We start from the raw sequence: 22,997 nt of genomic DNA, 5'->3' as shown, positions 1-22,997 counted from the left end.
ATTTTAATGACGTTGTCGTATTACGTTGTCGTATTACATGCTTTCCTGCTCGAGAACGCGCCGGGCGTCTGGCTGTAGAAGGTAGTATGGAGATTTGCCGATAGTCAAGCAGTCTATCAGTTTTTGACTGCTGGAATATAAACGACTGCAACAATGTACCGTAAATCTATACGGGTGCTCTTCAACTGCTTGTCGAAGTCTTTTTTTTTTTTTTCCAGTCGATAGGTCTCTAGACGTTATAGAGAACCCCGAACAACCCAAACTGTTAATCTTCAATACCCCTTTGTACTTACGATCTTGTATCCACTGACTGTCCTGGTAGATTAACCCAATAAATTTCATTCACTTCGCATACTCAATCCTATAGACACCCCTTTAATCCTTCAATCATAGACGTAACTCGATTTTACAAAACAGTCAAGAGTATTCAAACCCACTTCATTTAAAAATCCCGATTCACCATTACAACACTGACTTCAGCAGCGATTGCCTCAGTCTTCCCAAAACTCTACGAAGAAGAAAAATCCAAATTCTATGTCTTTCCTTCCCCGACCCGAAGCATGAAGCTCCTCTCTCTAATTTCCTTGATCTTCAAAAAACCTCCAATGAAAACCGAACTGATAACCTTGCAAAAGCTTGAAAACTCGCTCTCCCCCCCCTCCCCAATTCCCCGAAAAAAAAAACCTCCTCGTTCAAAATTATATCCCCCCTAACCTTATCCTCTGAATTTCTTCAATCTTCCATCTTAGATCTGGAATTGGCTCCCACCTCAAGCTTGGATCCGAAATTGGCTCTCGCCGTCAAGCTCTCTCCTCCGTTTTTACCTTTAAGAAATCCATTTACCGAAAATAACGTTCCCTGAAACGGCACAGAGAACAGGACAGCCTGAAACAGAATCGAACCCCGTAATCGGGACCACATTGAGTCGCCCGACCAATTCAGGTCCTATATTGGGAAAGATGCCCGTAGTAACCTGGATGTTTCCGTAATTGGATCAAATTGGTCCTCGCGTCAGATTGGCTAAGACCCGTAGTAAGACCTGGATTTCCCGTAATTAGACCACATTGGGTTGACCGGCCAATTCAGGTCTCGTATTGGATAAAAGGACCCAGATTGGATTATCGAAATTGGATCCAATTGGCTCCTCGAACCCGTCGTGTGAATTGGTCCTTCTCTTCCTGCTGACTCCCGTTATTGGAATCGAACGGAGCATTTCAGTATGCCCCGGCTGACTATAACGGAGTGACTGAACCTGACCACTCAGTATTTGTTCTGGAGTTGGTCGATGCTCCCAATATTCGAGGTAACTGAATATTAATAAAATTCCCCTTTCTTTTTATTTTCACTGTATACTCGTGTTACAACACGACAACGTAGCGAGGGCATTCATAATAGCATCTAACTTGGACTCTAAACTTTCCGTCATACTAATGTCTTGGCCCTCGGCCATTTTAAGAGAACGACAGAAATAACTCTACAAGAAGATAATATTGGTTTAGAGAAGGGTACTCCGCAACCTCTAAAATGCCTTAAGAGTTTCAAAAAAAAGGGTAATCTACTCTCTCCAAGAAGAATAAGACTCCAATATTGTAACAAAAGAAGTATCAGTTTAGAGGAGGGTAATCCGCAACCTCTAAAATGCTAGTAACTTCCAAGCAGAGGGATAATCCACACTCTAACAAAGAAGAAATTAGCTCTGATATTTGAGGTGAGTGCAGTCTCGACAAATTGTCACGGACACAGAAATACAGACTTGAGATTTAACAAGAAGTTCAAGAAGAACTGGCAAGAACTAGATTAATCAGATGAATACAAGAACAACACTAGAGAGGTGAGCTAGAGCTCCAAAAGATGTGTTGTCGAGACTGAAGAACTCTTCAGCCTCGATTCCAATATATACTCCTATTTAGGAAGCTTCTCAACAACTTCTACCAACTAGGAAGCTTCTAGAAGGTTCGAAAGACTTGCTTCTAGAAGGTTCTAGAAACTTATCTTTAGAAGGTTCTAAGGACTATGTCCCTAACATCTTCTAGCAACTAAAAAGCTTCTAGAAGGTTCCAGAGGCTTGCTTCTAGAAGGTTCTAGAAGCTTCTCTCTAGAAGGTTTTAGAAGCTTGTCTCTAAAAGGTTCTAGAAACTTGTCTCTAGAAGGTTCTAAGGACTATGTCCCTAACACATACTATCTATATGGCAAAGCGATTATTGTTTTCCGTGATAGGAATACTGGAAGGTATGGTATTCAATTAGGCAGCTTATGTGGCCACAAGGGTACATACAGAAATGGGAGCTAAACGAAAGACAGGGAAATTTGCTTCATTGTTATGTTCCAATTATGTAAACTTAGTGATTGAGTATACATTGAAACAGGGATCTCAACCAGTAGTTCGAAGTTTACAAACAAGAGTAGTTAGTCCAAGGGTAATGGTATATGAAGTAGGAGAATCCAACAGAGTGGCAGAACGAAAAGTAAGACCAATATCTACACCAGAGCGAGTTTTAATTTGGTCGACAATAGAGATGATGACACCAATATCAGTTCCAAGGGAAAGCAATCAATTAGGATTTCAACGTGGTGTAACAGAAGGGTCGAATCTTAAGGAAGTTATATTGGGTCAAATTTTTCAGCTACAATTTATGATGAATAAGCTCGAAGATGATGGTAGCTTCAAAAAGTAAGTAGAAGCCAGCAAGAAAAGAATATTGAAGAAAAATTACAAAATCAGGGAACAAGAACAAGTCATCAAGGTAGAATCAAAATCCAAGATGCAAGTGAAGCGTGAATTGGATGAGAGAGTGGAAAACTGGTCAAAGAAGAAACAGAGGATTCAACATATCTTAGAAAATCAAAGACAAGAATTACTACAAACTTGCAAATCATATAGATTAGAACAAGAGAAGATTAACGTTTAGTTGAAGATGGAAAGAGAGAAGAAGGAGGCATTGGAGCTTGAAAAGAAACAATTGGGTGACTAATATCGAAACAAAACGGATGAGCTACAAGTAGAAATTGTTGTATTGAAGGCAACAGTAATGAAATTGGAGAGTGATTTGGTCAGTCACAAACATTCGATCAACAGGAGTAAGAATTGGAAAATTGGAGGAGAAATTGCAATAGTAGCAGCAACAACTAGAAGCTAAAGATGCCAGAATCATCCAATTGGAAGCTCAGGTTCGAGAATTGGAAGTGTATAATGAAGATTTAACAACTCAATTAAAGGTAGAGATTTAGGACGAGTCGAAGGAAGAAGATATAGTGTTGGAACAAGACCAAATGGAGCCATCGCCAGAAATTGAAGAGATTGAACAATCCAGTTTAAAAAAAAAAAAAAAAAAAAAAAAAAAAAAAAAAAAAAAAAAGATTGATTTTTATTTATCAATATTGTGTTTGCGGGGACGCTGCATAATTAAGAGTGGGGCTATGTAGAATAAGTAGTTATTTTCATAATATAGATACTTAGTATATAGTGTAAATATGGATAGATAACTGCTGAAAAGGTGGTTCAACAGGTAGAATGTATGAATAGTCAAGAAAAGTAGTTATCATCCATAGTATAGGAGTTGGTATCTCAAGATAGTATAAGGAGGATGGGAGAGAGGAAGAAAATGCTTGACTGTGATAGTACTGAGCTGGAAATAAGCTTGGTGCTATCTCTTCTTCTTAATTTTTTTTGTTTCTTTTGTGTTAGTGTTGATTCTAGTGAAGAGAATTGATTTAATGAATCAATGTTTGATTTATGAAGTTATTTATGGATCACTGTTTATCAATTATTGTGAAAGATTGATGATGTATGGAAGTTTCCAGTCACTGTTTATTGCAAGGTTGAAAGTTCAGTAGAGAGAAATTGTAATCCAAGGATTTGTCTTGATCAAATTCTGTGGATTGGAAGTTTTTCATTTCAGGGTTTGGATTATGCTTGTGTGTTTGTGAATTACATAGGATACTGAAATTGATGTCGTGGTTGTTATCGTATTGATATGAGAGAGTGGACAATAGGAGGAAAAGTTAAGTGTTCTTCGGTATGGTAAGCATTCAGCAGTAGCGATTAATTGTGTGACCCTAACAATTGGAGCTCATATACATGGTCTTTCCCTGTATTTGAATTCCCCTATATGGATTTATTCTAGAAGGTTTCTTCCAGAATAAGTAAAACGACAATCACATATACTGATAAAATATGAATTTTAAATAAACAACAATATTGTTAAAATTTAGATTTGTCAATAGATAAAATTTTAATACATTGTACATATTTTTAGTTTCTTTAAGTATAGTATTAAATTGATGATAATTTGGTGTTGATACCTTTATTTTTTAATGTTTTTATTTTATGCTATAATTTATATAATAATTAACAGTTTTATTTAAATAAGATTGAAGAGATTAAGAAGCGATTAGTCTAAAAAGATGTGAAGTAATCAATAGCAACAACAATTGCCAAATTCTAGGTGCTAAAGATTTCTATAAAGCTTATTTTAAAGTATTTTATATAAGCCAACAGATAAAAATAAATAAAAATAATAAATAAAATAAAATTACAAAAGATAGACACATCAGTTTATTTTAGGATCAAGCAATAAAAACAACAAGCTATAATTACTTTTAACACTAAAAGTATTTTTAAGTTTTTTATATAATATAAAATAAAGTATTTTATTTTTAAGGTTTTAAAACTTAGAGGTAGTAATTTATGCTCAAAAATAGAATAAGAATAGAAAGCAATGAAATTCATCTATATTAATTTAAGTTATAGTTGATTGTAAACAAAATTTAGCTTAGATGATCTTAAAACGTAATATAAAAGAATTAAGTATTGATTAAAAATATATAATGTTTTATTTAAATTACATGGTTTTTTAAATTCATTAAGAAGAAATTAATTTACATATGATGAGAGAAAAAAATAAATGTTCTTTACTTAGAGGTGATATACTTTGAAGAAAGAATTTATAAATCTTTAAATAGATACAAACAACATGAAGATTGGATCTTACAAAAAACTAAGATATAAAAGATTAGATATAAAGAAGAATCCAAAAAAAAATATAAACCACTAATAAAAATCATGAGTAAACTACCTTAAATAATAATCTATCAATAAATCCTAAATATATATATATATATATATATACTATAAATTAGATATTTTATTAAATTATAAGAAATATATAATAATACATAAGATAATTTATCAACAAATTTTACTTCATATTTTAACATATTTTATTTTTATATATATATATATATATATATATATATATATATATATATATATATGAATAAATTATCAAAGAATTACTTTAGAATCAAGATAAAGGTTTATTATTCTATATATTTCATTAAGAAGTTTAATATAGCAGTATTTTATAAAATATTAAGGTTAAATCATATCTTAGATCCATATGATTTAAATGTCTTAATTTTAATAATCTTTTTTAAGATACTATCAATTTTAAAAACATAAATTATTTTAAATTATATTAATTTATTATTAAAATATTAAAATAATAAACATCAAAGTAAATTCCATACTATTATGTTAAGTTTAAAGATTTTTTCAACATCTTCAAACATAAGTAGTTTGAAACTACCATGAAAAGATTTACAATTTTTAAAAGTATAGAAGAAAAAAAATATTATTATAAAGATAATTTTAAATAATCATTCATTTAAACTACATAAAATATTTTTCTTAGAAGGCCTTGAAGCCTTAATCTTATGCTATTTTTTACATCCAAGGTATTAAATTTTATATAATAAAAATATAATATTATTCATAGTATAGAATTCAAAACAAATTTAAGTATAAAAAAATATATTAAATAAACAACATCTTTTTGATAAAATAATAAAGATTTTTCTTATGTTAAAGTAAAAGTAGAAAATGTTACCTTGTATAGGATATCACCTTAGATAAGTTGCTAGTGGTCAAAGGTTTGACTCTTGGTATATGGTAAGGACATCCAATGGATATAAGACGAAGTCATGGACCAAGAGTCAAAGTCAAAAGGATAAAGTATTAACAAGGGAATATCCAAAAAGTAAGTATGAGTTATTAGTGTGTGTCATAGGATACCCTCATAGTTCGTGAGATGCCAAAAGATCCTAAGAACATGTGTGTAAGACGTAAGAGTAATTAGTATTAGACATAAGATACTCTTGGAACTCGTGAGATGTCAAAAGGATCCTAAGGCCATGTGTGTAAAAGTCAAAGAATGGACGTTGTCTTTTAGGGCAACAACTACCACCTATAAGTAATGGATGTTGGAAGTGAGAGATATCTTACTCCATACTCTCTTTGTATGCAACCTTGCTGATGCTAAGTATTGTGTCTTCTAAGTACTTGTTTTCTTAATAGGTTATGGACCCACTCACCTTTATTTGTGAGTTTTGAAGTACTTTGAAGTCTTTTTTGTTGTAAGAAGTAGATCTTATGATTATTGTTGAAGTTTGAGTTTTTTATCTTCTAATCCTTCTTATGCATCTAATTGTTGATGTAATTTTACTCTTATTTATTGTTAAGTGCACTCATAATCTTTGTTGATGTTAGACTCTATATAATATTATTTTAGAACTCTAGTGTTATATTTCTTTGCTAAGATTTATCATTGATGTTCTAACTTTGTGCTTTTATGTACTTAACTTCTTAAGAGATTGTTCTATTTTCACAAGAAGTATTTTTTGTGAAGTTAGAAGTATTTCGTGAGAAAAGAGAGGTAATTGAAGAGGGGGAAAGCTTATACAAGAGGTTTAGATAGAGTATAAGACTTCTGAGAAGTCTTATATGTGAAGTTGAGAGTGATACAAGAGTGAAATCACTTGTTTACTTACAAAGAGGGCATTCTGGGTCTCTAAGGCAGCAATACCTTCTTGTTGATTTTGAGAGTTCTATATCTTCTTTTCTTGATTTTCTTTCACACATCCCTTCCTTAGACATGGCTTCAAATGAGAGTGAGAGCTTGAGAGTGATTGAGAAGTTTAGAGGTCACAACTTTTACCATTGGAAGAAGAAAATAGAGCTTTTGTTGGCTTCATTGGACCTTTGGAACATTGTTGATGAAAGTGAAGACCTTCCAAGTGACAATGTTGATATCGAAGTGAAGAAAGAATACAAACATTGTGAAAGGAAGGCTTTTGGGATGATTGCAACAAACCTTGATGATGCCAACTTTTCACATGTTATAGCTTGCAATGGACCAGCGGAAGCATGAAAGACTCTTTGCAACATCTATGAAAGTAGAAACCTTGCCAACATCCTTTGGACAATGAGGAAATTCTTAACAGTAAAGATGGAAGAAGGAGATGACCTCATGGCTCATGTTAACAAGTTAAAAGCACTTGCTAATCAACTAGCAGTTGTTGACAAATCAGTTGATGATAAGGACATTGTGTTGATATTACTCATGAGCCTTCTCGAATCCTACAACTACCTCATTGTGGCATTGGAGTCCATCAAGATGAAGGAGCTTATCATGAACTATGTCACGTCAAGACTTGTCCATGAAGTGACCAAGAGGAAAGAAAAGGAGCTTGTAAGTGATGATTCGGCTTTATTTTCAAGACAAGGCAAAGGTAGCTATTCTCACCAACGTGATAATTCAAAAAGCAATATGAAGAATTGCAATATGTGTAGGAAATCAGGTCATTTTGCTAGAAATTGCTACAAGGCCAAGAAAAGACATAGGGAGAATGCAAACAATCCTAGTGATAGTTTTGGTGGAGATGAGTATACTTTCATGGCAAAAGAAGGAGCCTCCATGGCTGCCATGTCAAAGTGGATTATAGATTTAGGTGCTACTAAGCACATGACACCATACAAGTGTTTATTTGACACTTATGAAGAAATTTCAGCAACAAAAGTGTGGTTGGGAAACAATGGCATGGTACAAGCCATTGGAATTGGCTCTATTATAGTAGAAATTGTTGTGAAGGACCAAATGAAGAGGATCAAATTGAAAGAAGTCCTACATGTGCCAAAAATAAAGAAGAACCTCTTTTCGGTGAGTAAACTTGTATCATGTGGTTATAAGATTCAATTTGACATGAATGGATGTTTTGTCAAGACATTGGATGGCCAACATGTTGTCAAAGGCCTTAGAGATGGAAATCTTTACTTCATCAATTGCAAAAAGGTGAATGGAGTTGAAGTGGCGACATTTGTTGATTTTCCACAAAATCAAGATAAGTTTGAAATTTGGCATCAACGACTTGGTCGTTTGAATGCCAAATGCATGAAGGAGCTCCAATCCATGGTAAGTAGCTTGGATCTTGGTCAATTCAGTCACAATGCCATGACACTTGCTTGTGAAGGATGTATACAAGGCAAACAACAAAGGGCTTTATTTCCAAGTGGAGTTGCAACACGTGCAACAAAATTATTAGAGATTGTATAGTCAGATGTTTGTGGACCAATGAAGGCACCATCAATTGGAGGAGCAAGGTACTTTGTTACATTCATTGATAATTTCTCAAGAAAGGTGTGGATTTACATCATTAAAGCTAAGAGTGAATGTTTCTCAAAGTTTAAGGAATTTAAGGCTCTTGTACAGAAACAATGTGAATGTAAGATCAAAGTGTTGAGAATAGACAATGGAGGTGAATACATGTCAAAGCATTTTGATGACTTCATGAAGATTTAAGGTATTGCAAGACAAATCTCTACTCTTTACACTCCACAACAAAATGGAATTGCTAAAAGAGCAAATCGTACCATTGTGGAGATGGCAAGGAGTATGCTTCATACACAAAACCTTTGGCATGAGTAATGGATGGAAGCTGTGGTAAATACGGTGTACATAAGAAATAGGTGCCCTACAAGTGCACTAACATCAATGACTCCAGAAGAAGCTTGGAGTGGGAAGAAACCTTGTGTTTCATACATGAGGATTTTTGCATGCATTGCTTATACAAAGGAGCTAGATTGTATGAGGTCCAAACTCAATGCAAAAGGTACAAAATGTATATTTGTTGGATATTGTGAAGGTACCAAAGCATATAGCCTAATGTATTTAGAAATCAAGAAGATCATTAAAAGTCGTGATGTAGAGTTTTTGGAGCATAAGAATGCTTTTGAATACTTAGAAGAGTATCCAAGTAGGAGTAAAGGTGTGTTTAAAGACACATCTTCAAGTTCAACAAAGAAAGAAGAAGAAAAAGATGATGATGACAATGAAGATGGAGGAAATAGGGGTCAAGATCAAGTGTCAAAGAAGGTAAATCATAATGTGCCTTCAATTGCTAGAACCAACAATGAAGACAATGAAGATATTGAAGGTGATGATGATGATGAAGAATATCAACGTTTGAGTGAGAGAAGACAAGCATTGAAGAAGAAGAAGGATGGAATGCAAGAAGAAGGATCTTCTTTAAATGAAAGGAGATATCCTTTGAGAGAAAGAAAACCATGTGGTGAATAGTGGAAGGACCACATCTTTCCTCAAGTAAGTGAAGAACATACCAATATTGCACTTCTTGCTGATCCGTTGAGTTTATGTAATGCAATGAAGTCCACGGATGCGTTGAAGTGGGAGAATGCTATAGAAGAAGAATACAAATCACTCATGGATAATAGAACATGGAAATTGACTCAATTTCCATCAAATCGATCTTCAATTGGTTGTAAGTGGGTGTTTAGAACCAAAAAAGATGCAATGGATAATATTATAAGATACAAGTCTAGATTGGTTGCCAAAGGCTACTCACAAGTTGCAGGTGTGGATTTCAATGAGACATTTGCTCCTGTGGCCAAATTCACCACCATTAGAACCATCGTAGCAATTGAGGCAGCAATGGATTTGGAGATGCATCAAATGGATGTGAAGACGGCTTTCTTGAATAGAAATTTGGAAGAAGACATCTACATGGAGCAACTTCAAGGATTTGTTGAAGAAGGCAAACAACACCTTATTTGTAAGTTGAAGAAATCCTTGTATGAACTAAAGCAATCACCAAAGGCATGATACCAACGCATTGATACATTCTTAGTGAGTGAAGGATTTGTAAGGAGTGAGGCTGATCATTCCTTATATGTAATGCAATCAAATAGGTTCATATTGATTGTTATCTTCTATGTTGTTGATTTGATCAGTTTAACCAATACATTGAAGATGATGGATTGATTGAAGGCAAAGTTAGAAAAGGAATATGAAATGAGTGATTTGGGAGAGCTTCACTATTGTTTAAGAGTGGAGTTTGTAAGAGATCGTGCTAAGAAGACCATTATAATGAGCCAAAGCAAGTACATTGAAGAAGTATTGAAACGATTCAACATGGAGGAGTATAAGCCTATTGGAACACCATTGGAGGCAAACTTGAAGTTGATGAAGCTCACGAATGAAGAGTTTGCTGAAGTTGAAGGTCAAATGCAAGGTGTTCCATACAAGACAGCAGTGGGCTCACTTATGTATGCAATGATTGGCACAAAGATGGATCTTCCATATGCAGTGAGTGTTGTGAGTCAACACATGTCAAGGGTTGGACCAATCCATTGGACAACCATCAAAAGGATCATGAGGTACTTAAAAGGCACTTTAAACTTCAAATTATGCCTTGGAGGTGATAACATTAGTTTGCATGATTATTGTGATGCAGATTGGGCTGGAGATGCAAATGATAGAAGGTCAACAATGGGATATGTATTCTTTGTTGGAGTGAGAGCAATTTCATGGAATTACAAGAGACAACCAACAATTGCAAGGTCAACAATGGAGGCAGAGTATATGGCAGCAAGCCATGATGCTATGGAGGCAATATGGTTAAGATAACTTTTGGAGGACATTGGAGATGTGCAAATGGAAGCAACTCCAATGAAGTGTGACAATCAAGGATGTCTTGCATTTGCAAAGAATCCAAAGCATCATTCAAGGACTAAGCACATTGACATTCAACATCACTTTATAAGAGAGAAGATTGAAATGCGAGTAATTGATATGAAGTATTGTGCAACGAAGGACATGCTTGCTGATTTATTGACAAAGGCATTAGTAAAGGATAGACACTACATGTTGACAAAGGCATTAAGCTTAAAAGGTATTTGACCAATAGCAAAGTGGGAGTATTAAAGTAAAAGTAGAAAATATTACTTTATATAGGATATTATCTTAGGTAAGTTGCTAATGGTCAAAGGTTTGACTCTTGATATATGGTAAGGATATCCAATGGATATAGGATGAAGTCATGGATCAAGAGTCAAAGTCAAAAGGATAAAGTATTAACAAGGGAATATCCAAAGAGTAAGTATGAGTTATTAGTGTGTGTCATAGGATACCCTCATAGTTCATGAGATGCCAAAGGATCCTAAGAGCATGTGTGTAAGACGTAAGAGTAATTAGTATTAGACATATGATACTCTTGAAATTCGTGAGATGCCAAAAGGATCGTAGGGCCATGTATGTAAAAGTCAAAGAGTGAACGTTGTCTTTTAAGGCAGCAACTACCACCTATAAGTAATGGATGTTGAAAGTGAAAGATATCTTACTCCATACTCTCTTTGTGTGCAACCTTGCTGATGCTAAGTGTTGTGTCTTCTAAGTACTTTTTTTCTTAATATCTTAAACATAAATTACATATATATATCATGGAACAATAAAAACATCTTCTTAAAAGTATTTCAAGTCAAAAATATATTATAAAAGTATTGTACAACTTATATCCTTAGATTATAAGCCTTGTAGTTTATAAAAAGTTGTCTTATGGACTTTTTGTTAGTCAATATGTACAATGGTATGACTAAAGCTATTATTTGTCTTCTAATTACTTTTCATTTATTCTAATCTTCGTCAAGGACTCTCTAGTTCCTTGTTCTTCACAAAAAACTATTTTTATGTCTTTATACTTTAAAAATATATAAATCTTAATCATCTTCTTTATTTCTTTGATATCTATATGAATTTTTTTTTTAAGATATTGTTGAAATTTATATAAGAAAGAGCTATTCAACATTCAAAGTTTTGTATAAATATTTTAATTTCTTTTATAAAATAAAAGATAAGTTATTAAAAAAATATATATATATTTTTAGTTTTATTATGTTAAGCATAAAAAAATATTTTTCTTTATCTTTGATACATTGTATGTTTTGTAAAAGTTTACATAAATTTTATAATTTGTTATTTTGGAAAAATATATATTTATTTTAGAAATAAATTAATAAATATTTTTAAAAAGTTAACTTACTTAGAGATATTCAATTATATATTAAAATATAAAATAAAATAATAACGTGAGTCATTTTTTTAAACATAGTATCTCAAATGATAATTTAAAGATAGATATTAAGAAGATATGAATTGCCATAGATTAAAAAACTTACATATAATTATATATATTATGTAATGTGTATTTTAAAATGGCTCTTAATAAATATTTATATAAAAAAATTCTTAGGTAGTTACTAAATATGCATGCTAAAATAAATCAAAGATAAAAACTAAGGTTTTAAAAACTATTTTTTTATATATTATATTATATGATTTTTTTAGTTAATTTAAAATAAAAATCAAACTATTCTTGCTATAGTATTTTTCTTAACTCAAAATAGAATCATAAAAAATAAATCATGTATTTGATCTAATCACAATTTAAATTGATTACAAAAAAAATTAAGTAATTAGTATTAGTATATCTAATAAACTTTTTAACATCCATTAATACACATTTTTTTATGTTTTATATATAACATTTCTTATTTTTCAACTGGCAAATTTTTTTTAAATATTTTGGATATATATATATATATATATATATATATATATATATATCTTATTTGAGATATTTTTAGTTTCCACAAAAATAAAAAAATTTCTATAATTTTATACAAAATCATTATTTTTTTTCAAATAAAACTCTTGCCATCTATTTTTTTAAAAAATAAAATCTAAATGAATCAAAAATATTTTTTTAAAATAATTTTTATATACATATATTAATTATTTAATTATTTATGAATTATATATTTATTTGATAAGATTATATATATATATATATATATATATATATATTCTTAAAAAATATACCAAATATAAAATATTATATAAAAATTTTATATCATAATTGACTTGAAGAATTGAATCTAATACTTCATTTGTTACAATATACTTATCTATTATATATTTAATAGTTTCAATAATTATATTTTTGTCTTCAAAAAATTTAAATAAATATATATAAGTTAAAGAAAGAAGATTGCAACTAAATATCACCATTCAAATAAGAAGTGATATTGCAATTTTGAAAAAATATTATTAAAGATCAGCAAGTACTTACTTAGGGATTAAGCATAGTATGTTGCTAATAGTCAAAAGGCAACAAAGAGTTAAAGGAAGTTATTATAGTAGCACCTAAAGTTTAGTTGGATGAAATAGAAATGGATGTAATATCAATAGGATGGAAGTTGCCTCGTTGATTAGCAAACCACCACTTATAAGTAAAGATGTTGGAAGTAAGATTTATCTTACTCCACGCTTTTGTTTGTTTGCAAACCTTGCTGATATTAAGTGTTTGTAGCTTTGAGACTTTTTTTTTTAATGAATATTTCTTAAAAAAAGACTTTTATTATATGATTTTGTCTATTTGTAATATTAGTTTTACTTTCTTCTAGCTACCTAATTGTTAGTTGTATATCAACAAATTCTACATTAATATAAGTAATATAATGTTAAGGAAATAAATTTCAAAGAAAGAAAATCTTCAATACACTCTTGTGTCATTGAAAAGAACTAAAAAGTCACTCAAACATGATATAATATTAAACTAAAATGGCTATTGTCAAAAATAGGAAGAAAGTCTTTAAACTAGACTAAAGACTAAAAATGTGTTGATAATAGTAAAGAAGACTTCACTTTTGCCTCCATATATACTCTTAACTAGGAACTATGTAGCGATGGCCTATAGGACCTTCAAAACGTGTTGACTTTGCAAGTTACATATCTTAACTTGCAAGACAAGTTTTCTATATGTATGCCACATAGTTAGCTTGTTCTGCAAGCTATCAATATGTGGTTAACTTATTGACCAAGTTTCTAACCTTTCAATCAACTATAGTCACATGTAAAATCAAAGCAACATCTATGCAGCTTCTAGGAAGCTTTTCTAGAAGATCTTATGAAATTAACCTACTTTTATCTTCTTTTATCTATTCCTATGTAATCATATAGGTAGTTATTTGAATACTTATGTATATCCATAACATTATCTTCTCTTTTAGGAATGGATTCTATGAAGAAAAATCTTCATATGTTGAAAAAATCTAAGATGCAACAAATTATATTTGCCACATACTCTGATCATTATTCTTTTTGAAGATGGTTAATGGATCCTCTTAGCCATCGATAGTATCTGATATCAAGGTGAGAATTCCACCCTATTATTTAATAGTTATTGATACCTTAGTAATTTCTTTCAAATAAAATATTTGGAACACTGTGAGGAGTTGTTTATACCTCTAATAAAATTACCAAACATCGGGAGTCTCTTCCAAGGTCGTAATATCAAACACATTGTATCTTGCCATCTATTCAAAGAAGGACATGTCGTTCTTAAAGATCTGTATCTTGATTTTGTCATCTTGAAGTTTGTGACAATTACAATGTCTCGTTTGATAAATTTGTAAATGAAAGCTCTTAAGTTGAATTTTCTAGTTGTTCATTTTCCATCTTCTTACAGTCACAAATGCTTAGAAGCTATAAAGAAAGATAATAGATAGAATGTTATCTTCCTTCAATCTTGTTTGTTTTATAACAAAGATTTACTATTCTTTATCTTGATTTTGATGGATGTCATTAATGAAAAGCTTCAACTTTCTTTGTTGCATTTGCAAAAAAAATTTATGGCTCCCATGTACATTCACTAATATCATATTCATGCCAATGAACAAGATATTCTAACTTATTTTGATGTCGCTTTGAATCTAAGATTACTTCTACTTCAAATTCTTGATTATTATCCATTTCTATAAGAAGAAGTGGTATTTATCTTCTTCTCAAGATATTCATTGTCTTATATGGATCAAGAAGAAATATGTGAAATATGGAATGGATCTTCATAGACTTTGGTAGATATAATTGATAAGCAATAAGATTGACTTGTTCACTAATAGGAAAAGATCCAAGCCTACAATAGTCCAACTTGTTACAAGGACAAATAGTCTTAATATTGCAATGAAGTAGTCATACCTTATTATTTATATTGAATTATGATTTTTCCTTGAAATAGGCATATGCATTAATTTTTTGTCGTTCTTGAGTTTCCAATAATTGTGCCTTTATTATTGCATGTAGCTTTGACAAGTAATTTGCAAAAACTTTCATGGCAAGATTATGAACTTTTGAAAAGTCTAAAATATCAAATCATAGATGATAACCATAGTTGGCAAAGAAAGGTGTTTGTTGAGTGAAAGAATGTACCAAATTATTGTACACAAACTTTGTCAATGATAAAAGAATTATCCAATCATCATGATGATAATTGATGGTACACTTTAAGTACTGCTCTAAAACTTGATTCACTTATTATGTTTGTCCATCAATTTGTGGATGAAAAGCCAAAGAAAGCTTTATATCCACCTTTGATAACTTGAAAGAGATTTTCTAAAATCTCAATATAAATTGTGTCCTCCTATTCGATATAATATCTTTAGACAATCCCTGATAGCAATAGATGTTATTAAGAAAAATCTTAGCTATTTTTTTACTTATGATAGTTTTTGTATATAGTACAAAATATGTCATTTTGATAAAATTATCTACTACCACAAATATAAAATCATACAAATCTGAGACTGAAAGATTTGTAATAAAATCTATACAAATAGAAGACCATGATTGTTTTGAAATATGTAAAGGCTGAAGAAGTTTATAAGATTGATGGAAAGGAATTTAGGAACGTGAATAAATATCACGTTGTCATACTATAAATGCTTACAGTATGTAAAAATTAATTAAAACATATTATATATTGATAAATCTAGATGTGTGTTAGAGTGGCTAGTAGATTAAATTAAAAAAAAGTTGGTATAAGAAACTTTACTTTATTTTTTTACTTATTTTGATTTTGACATATATATATATAAGACCTAAATGTTTAGTATGAAGCCTTGGAAGAAGGTAGAAGCCTAAGGATGAAAATCTAAACTAATAGGAGGCTAATTGAGAGGGATGAAAATAAGGCATGGTCGGATGAAGGCAAAGAATGGGAAACTTCATCCCTATTGGTCGAAGGCCATGCCCAATAGGCTTCAAGGAGGCTGCCCAAAGACTTATTAGGGATTAGGATTCTTCTTTTGAGAGCATTTGGAGATTACAAGCTAGGATTGTAAAATTTAGGATTTGGGGTACGATTTTTTTACAAAAATTAGAGGATTTGGAGTTAGGGTGAAGAAGTTATAGCCATTTGAAGTTAAGGTATTTATTTAAGATATACTGTTACTCTTTTAAAGGTACGAGGAGTTTTACAGTAGCTTTTGAAGATCACAAGGTGCAATTGGAATGGCGATTTTAAGGCCTACATCTTTCATGAAAGAATTATTGCTTTTGAAGTTTATATGAAGGAGTTGTAAGGAGTTGAAGGCGGCACTTCCAAATCAAAAGCAGTAAGTAAGCGGGTTTGTTTGTAGTAATGGTTGGAGCCATAACTTGAGTATTCGGATGAATTTTTGGCTTAAACTTTTTGGAGAATGTAAATTTTTGTGTTAAGAAGCTATATATAGAAATTTCGTGGAATTTAAGCTTATATTTTGTAAGGTATGAAGAAAATTTCACACGGATGTATAAAGACAAGGGTTTGAAGCGACTGTTAGGGTTTTCAAGATATCTCAAGATCTGCAACGAATTTGTGGTTGAAAATTGTTGTAGAAGTTAATAAGAATACATCAGTACCTCATGTAAAATTTGAGTTTGTTTGAGCAATCGGATTAGGAGATATGAGGTGTTGAATTTCGGAAAAATCTTCACATAAGAATAAATAAGGTTTTATAAGATTTTATCTTATTTTGGAAGTTGTGGGTTACTTGAGGATTGTGTATTTGGTGTAATTACTCAAAAAAAGAAAATTTATATATAAAATTAGGGCTTCCCTTATTTTCAAGCTTGATTGAATAATTAGTGACAACCAAAAGTCCAGCGTTTTCTTGAGGTAAACTCTCTCTACCCAGACAACGTGGTTGTACAAAGTCTTTGACTGCCTTCTATATTTGAGGCTACTAAAAATCTCTAGACATTAGCTCCAATGTCTTATTGTATTCAAAATCTCCAGCTGCTGAAAAATTATGAGCAGTTTGAAGAACACATAATTGTACTCCATCTTTTGAAACGAATAATTATCCTTCAAAATAGACTAAGTTGTTCTTGAAGTCAAACTTGGAAGTATCATAAGAATTTAAAAAATTATTCTTGATATCATAGATATGAGGATTAGAAGACATACTTGATTGAATTTGCTTGACAAATGTTGAATCAACAATCAATGTTGATTTTGTTATTTAAAGGTCAAAATGCATGGATTTCAAAAGAACTATTCTTTATTGATTAAAAATAAATCTTCTTTTTTTGGTATAAGATAAGAATATCTAAAAATGACGTCCGACAAATCTTGTTGTTTTTCAGATCGATAAGTGATCTGCAATTCAAATCTTGATAAAGACATGCTTTAACGAGCTTGGCAATAATTTAAAATACTTGTTGATATGAAATACTTGTAGTTCTTCTAATCTATATATATATATATATATATATATATATATATATATATAATTATATAATGATTAGATGATGTTATTCTTTAAATGAATCCATGATTGCAAGGAGCTATTTATCGTAGATCTTATAATTAATCTTGATTATTGAATTTTTTTTGAAATGGAAAGCTACTAGATGGAGTTTATCATCCACTTCCATTTGTGATAATATTGCATCTAAGGCAAAGTTTGATGCATCCATTTTTATAAAAAATACCTTGGAGAAATCAACATAATATAAGATTGGAACAGAATTAAAGTCTTTTTTTAAGCATCAAACAATGCTTTGGCTTCTTTACTCCATTCAAGTTTGACTTTACAAGTCAAACCTATAAGTGGAGCTGCAAGTTGAGAAAAATTCTCAATGAAGATTTGATAGTAATTGGCAAAGTCCAAAAAGCATTGCACTTCCATTACTATTCTTGAAATCTTCCAATCTATGATAACCTGGATCTTCTTCAGATCCATCTTTAGTCCTTCATTGGAAATGACATATCCTAAGAAATTAACTTGAATAATGTAGAATACACACTTTTTTAACTTTATACATAATCTTGCATCTCTAAGTTTTTGTATTACATGACAAATATGGACTTCATGCTCTTCTATATTCTTAGAATAGATTAAGATGTCATCCAAATAACAGACAACAAAATCATCAAAAAATTCATAAAAGAAAACATTCATTAAATGTTGAAAAGTAGCTAGTGCATTTATGAGTCTAAAAGGGTATGATATTATATTCAAAATATCCATACACAGTTTGAAACGTAATTTTTCATTCATCTCTTCTTTAATATACACTAAATTATATGCTCATTATAGATCTATTTTTGTATAGATCTTTGTTTGATTCAATTGATTAAAAAATCTTGAAATCAAGGTTATACGATATATATTCTTGATAGTGATTTTGTTGAGTCCTTGATAGTCTACATACATTCGTAGAGTTCCATTTATTTTCTTCACAAATAAGATAAGAGTTCCAACTGGAGATTTAGAATGATGTATAAAATTCTTTCTTAGGTTTTCATCAATGTATCCCTTAAGTGCAACCAACTCATTTTTTGATAGGGTATAGATTGGTCCAAATAATGATTGAGCCTCTTCGTGAAGATCAATAGAACAATCATAAGAATAATATTCTAAAAATATATTTACGTTCTTCTTTTCAAAAACATTCTAGAAATTTTGATATTAACTAGGAATATCACTTGATGTTTTTTCCACCATCAAAATTAAGCGTGGCATATAAAACAAAAGATAATCCTTTTTTTGCGGCATGTACAAAAGCTTTTACACCTACCAGTAAGAATTTGGATGTAGTAGTCGTATGTACTTTTACATGATTAACGAGATTTGGATTAAACTATCAGAAAAATTAAGGTTACAAGAAATCCAATCTATTTATAGATTATACTTTTTTAACTAAGATAATTCTAAAATAATTGAATTAAATATAGATTTTATTATATTAAATATTATTATGCTATTATGATCTTTAATTGCTATATCTAAAAGAACAGTCTCATCCATAACACCTCCAAAAGATAGCTAATGACCATCTATGACTTCTACATGTACAAATTTAGTTTTTTTGATTAATATTTTTTTTTTATTTTTTGACAAAATCTTCTTCTATAAAATAGGTTGAAGCTCAAGAATCTAATAAAGCTAAGACTTTGTGATTCTTTGAACCTAAATAAAATTCTATTATAAAATAAGATGAGAGATCTAAATAAAGAATAAGATCTTTACTAGGAATTATGTAAGATTTCAGCCACATGGTCCTTATTGTAGCTAAAGAAACTTATTTTTTGATACCTCATCTTCTTTGGCAACCATGCTTCTTGTTTTGTGATTGCGTTGTTTCTTTGAATAATGTTGAGAAATATATTTAGTTTTTCTACAATATAAGCATAAGCCCTCTTGACATTATCAACTCTTTTACTACTCTGTGAGGAGTTTAAAACATACTATATCTATTTGCATTGGTTTTGGCCTTGATGAATAAGTTTCTAAAAACTTTGGAGCTGTCATCATTATTTGATTTTTTCTTCTTTAGCCAAATCTTTATTCTTGATATTTTTCAAATAATCGATTATTACATACAATGGCTTGAATAATAAATTATTTTAAAGATTTTGTCTTTGATATTGTAAGTAATAAGTCTTTGATATTATCCTTCAACTAATATCAAAATTGATTAATAGCTTTCTTATTCTAGTTCACATTATAAACAAGATTTTGGAATTCAACAGCATATATGATGGCTAATCATGATCCTTGCTGTAAAGATAAGAGCTTGATCTCTAATACTCTTTCTTGATCACTTTCTCCAAATGTGGCCATAAACACCTCTAGGAATGAATTTAAATCAGAAAAGAATTCAAATCAGAAATAAATTCAAATAAGAAAAGAAAAGGTTGTAAATCTTTTTCCATTGAAGGAGCAAACCAAGAGAGAACACTTCTTGATAAAATTGCCTCTATAAATCTAATTTGAGTAAATCCATTAAGGTATTGAAAAAGATGCAACCTTAGATAGAGCTTGACTTGTTGCAAAAATCTTTAAATTTTTAAATTTATTCCATCAAACTTCTTATGCATATTAATTCTTATCATTGTCATACTTATAGAAACAAAACTCCCTAGATTTGGTTGTGAGGTCAATCTACTTACTTCTTTTAACTGTACAATTTCTTCTTGTAGACTCTGAACTTTTTTTATAGGCATAGACATAGTACTTCCATGATTCATGTTGGAAATACGTAAAATTTCCATTCTTAGAGTATTGAAAAATTCATAAAGATCTACAATGGTTGCAAATCTATTTACACTTCTATTGAGAGTAGAATCTATAATCTTTCCTTCCATAGACAACTCAAAATGATTCAAAAATAAAATTAAAAGAAGATAAATTGTAACGTTTAAGAAAAAAATTTACAAAGAAAGATAATCCAATCTCTTTAAAAAAAAGATCAGTGTTAAAAAATAAGATTTTTTGTTTAAAAGTAAGTAGTCTACAACCTTCAAAATACAACAATAAAAGTGGAATAATCCACTCACTTCTAAAACAAGATAGAAATAGTAAGTTAGTATTCTTGTCAAACTGTCAAGGACATGAATCTTGAAGAAAGAAAATCCTCAATACACTCTTGTGTCACTGAAAGGACCTAAAAAGTCCCTCCAAGATGATATAATATTGAACTAAAATAGCTATTGTCAAAAATAAGAAGATTAAAAAGTCTTGAAATAAGACTAAAGCATTGATAAGAATGAAGAAAACTTCACTTTTGCCTCCATATATACTCTTAATTAGGAGCTATGTCACAATTTCTTAAAGGACCTCTAAAATGTATTGACTTTGCAAGACATGTATCTCAACTTGCAAGGCAAGTTTTCTATATGTGTGCCATATAGTTAGCTTGTTCTATAAGCTATCAACACAAGATTAATTTATTGACCAATTTTTTAACCTATCAATCAACTATTGTCATGGACATACGCATGTAAGCCAATAATTAAATGTATAAATAGATAGAAGTAAGAAAAAGTAGATAAAAGTAAGTTAATTCTATAATATTTGCTATGAAAGCTTCCTAGAAGTTGCATAGATGCTACTTTGACTTTACAGATGTCTTTAATTGACTTTTTGGATTAAAAATGAAGTCAAAAGTTGGCCATGTGCCACACATGTTTTTAACTTGAAGATCAAGCTAATTAAATAGCCCACATATAGAAAAACTTATCTTATAAGTCAATGCATGTATCCTATAAAGTCAATACATACTGGAGGTCCTATAGAACATTCTCATATAGCCCCTAGTTAGATAGTATATATAATGACAAGAGTGAAGCCCTCTTCACTCTTATCAAGTCCTTTCTTACTTCTAGTCTAGTTTCAAGGGTCTCTAATTTTCTTGTCTTTTAGCAAAAGCCATTCTAGTTTCTTTTTTAATGTACATATTGAGTTATTTCTATTTTGTCATCTTTCTTTCAGAGAAGTCTCACTTATTTATTTGTCTTTATCAAGTTCTTCTCCTTAACAAATTGACAAGAGCACACTTACAATATCAGAGCTTTGTCTAATCTTGATTAAGAGTGGACTATCCCTTTTTGTTGATAAGATATAAGCATATTAGAAGTTGTGGATTACCTTATTCTAAACTGATATTGTCCTAAGTATTTTCTATGTTCTCAAGTCCTCTCTTCTATTTTTCTTGAGCAATATTAGATTTTTTTTTCTAAGTATTATCATGACAAAAATTGTTGAAATGAAGAGTGCAATGGTATAAATTCAAGAGCAATTGAAGAAAATAATGCTTGCGATGCATCAACTCAATTTACCACCACAAGAAGCAACAAGATTGGTAGGAAGTGAAGATATAGAAATGATTAGAGCTGTTTCAACATCTGAACCAAATCATGTTCCTTCTCCTATGGTAGAATGCCCTTCCAGTATTAGAGAACCTAGAATTCTTCTATCCGAGATGTTTGATGGCATCAGATCAAAGTTTAGAGGATTTATCAATCAAGTATAACTTGTGATTGAATTTCAACCCCAAAGTTATCCAACTTTAGGATCACAAGTTAGATTCATTGATACGCTTCTTTCAAGTTCAACATTATCATGGTTTTCATCTTTTCTTGAATGACGAGATCCAATATTGAATAATTTGGAGGCTTCTTTGATAGATTTTTGATCCATGTATGGAGAACATGATGCAATTTGTATTGCAACCAAAAAATTCCCTATTTGGTGACAAAGCAATCAATCAATAATGTTGTATGCTTCATAGTTTTGATAACTTGTAACTGATATCAAATGGGATGATGGTGTACTTGTTAGCCAATTTTTCTACGATTTACAATATGAGGTAAAAAAATTAATGATCAACTTACTTGATCCTCAAACATTGAGTCAAGCAATTAACTTTGCTGTGAAATGCGATAATTATCTTTTTGAATTTTGATCTTAGAACTGTACAAGTCAACATCAACATTACTATAATTCAATGGCAATATCAACATCTCTTCAATGCATTTATTTGAAAGTAGAAGATATGCAAATTGATGTGATACATTTCAAACCTCTTACTGAGCAAGAAAAGACTCGTTGTCATCAAGAAGGATTGTGCTTATATTGTTGAGAACCTAAATACACTGCTCAATATTGTCCAAAAAAATAATATAATCATAAAATGAAGAATATGATGATCAAAGAAGATAGCATGTCGAAAAACAAATTTATCCAGCTATAATAGAGACCA

The sequence above is a fragment of the Physcomitrium patens genome, chromosome 8 (assembly GCF_059467195.1).
Source record: "Physcomitrium patens ecotype Gransden chromosome 8, ASM5946719v1, whole genome shotgun sequence".
Taxonomy (NCBI): domain Eukaryota; kingdom Viridiplantae; phylum Streptophyta; class Bryopsida; order Funariales; family Funariaceae; genus Physcomitrium; species Physcomitrium patens.
Note: the sequence above shows the minus strand (reverse complement) of the source record.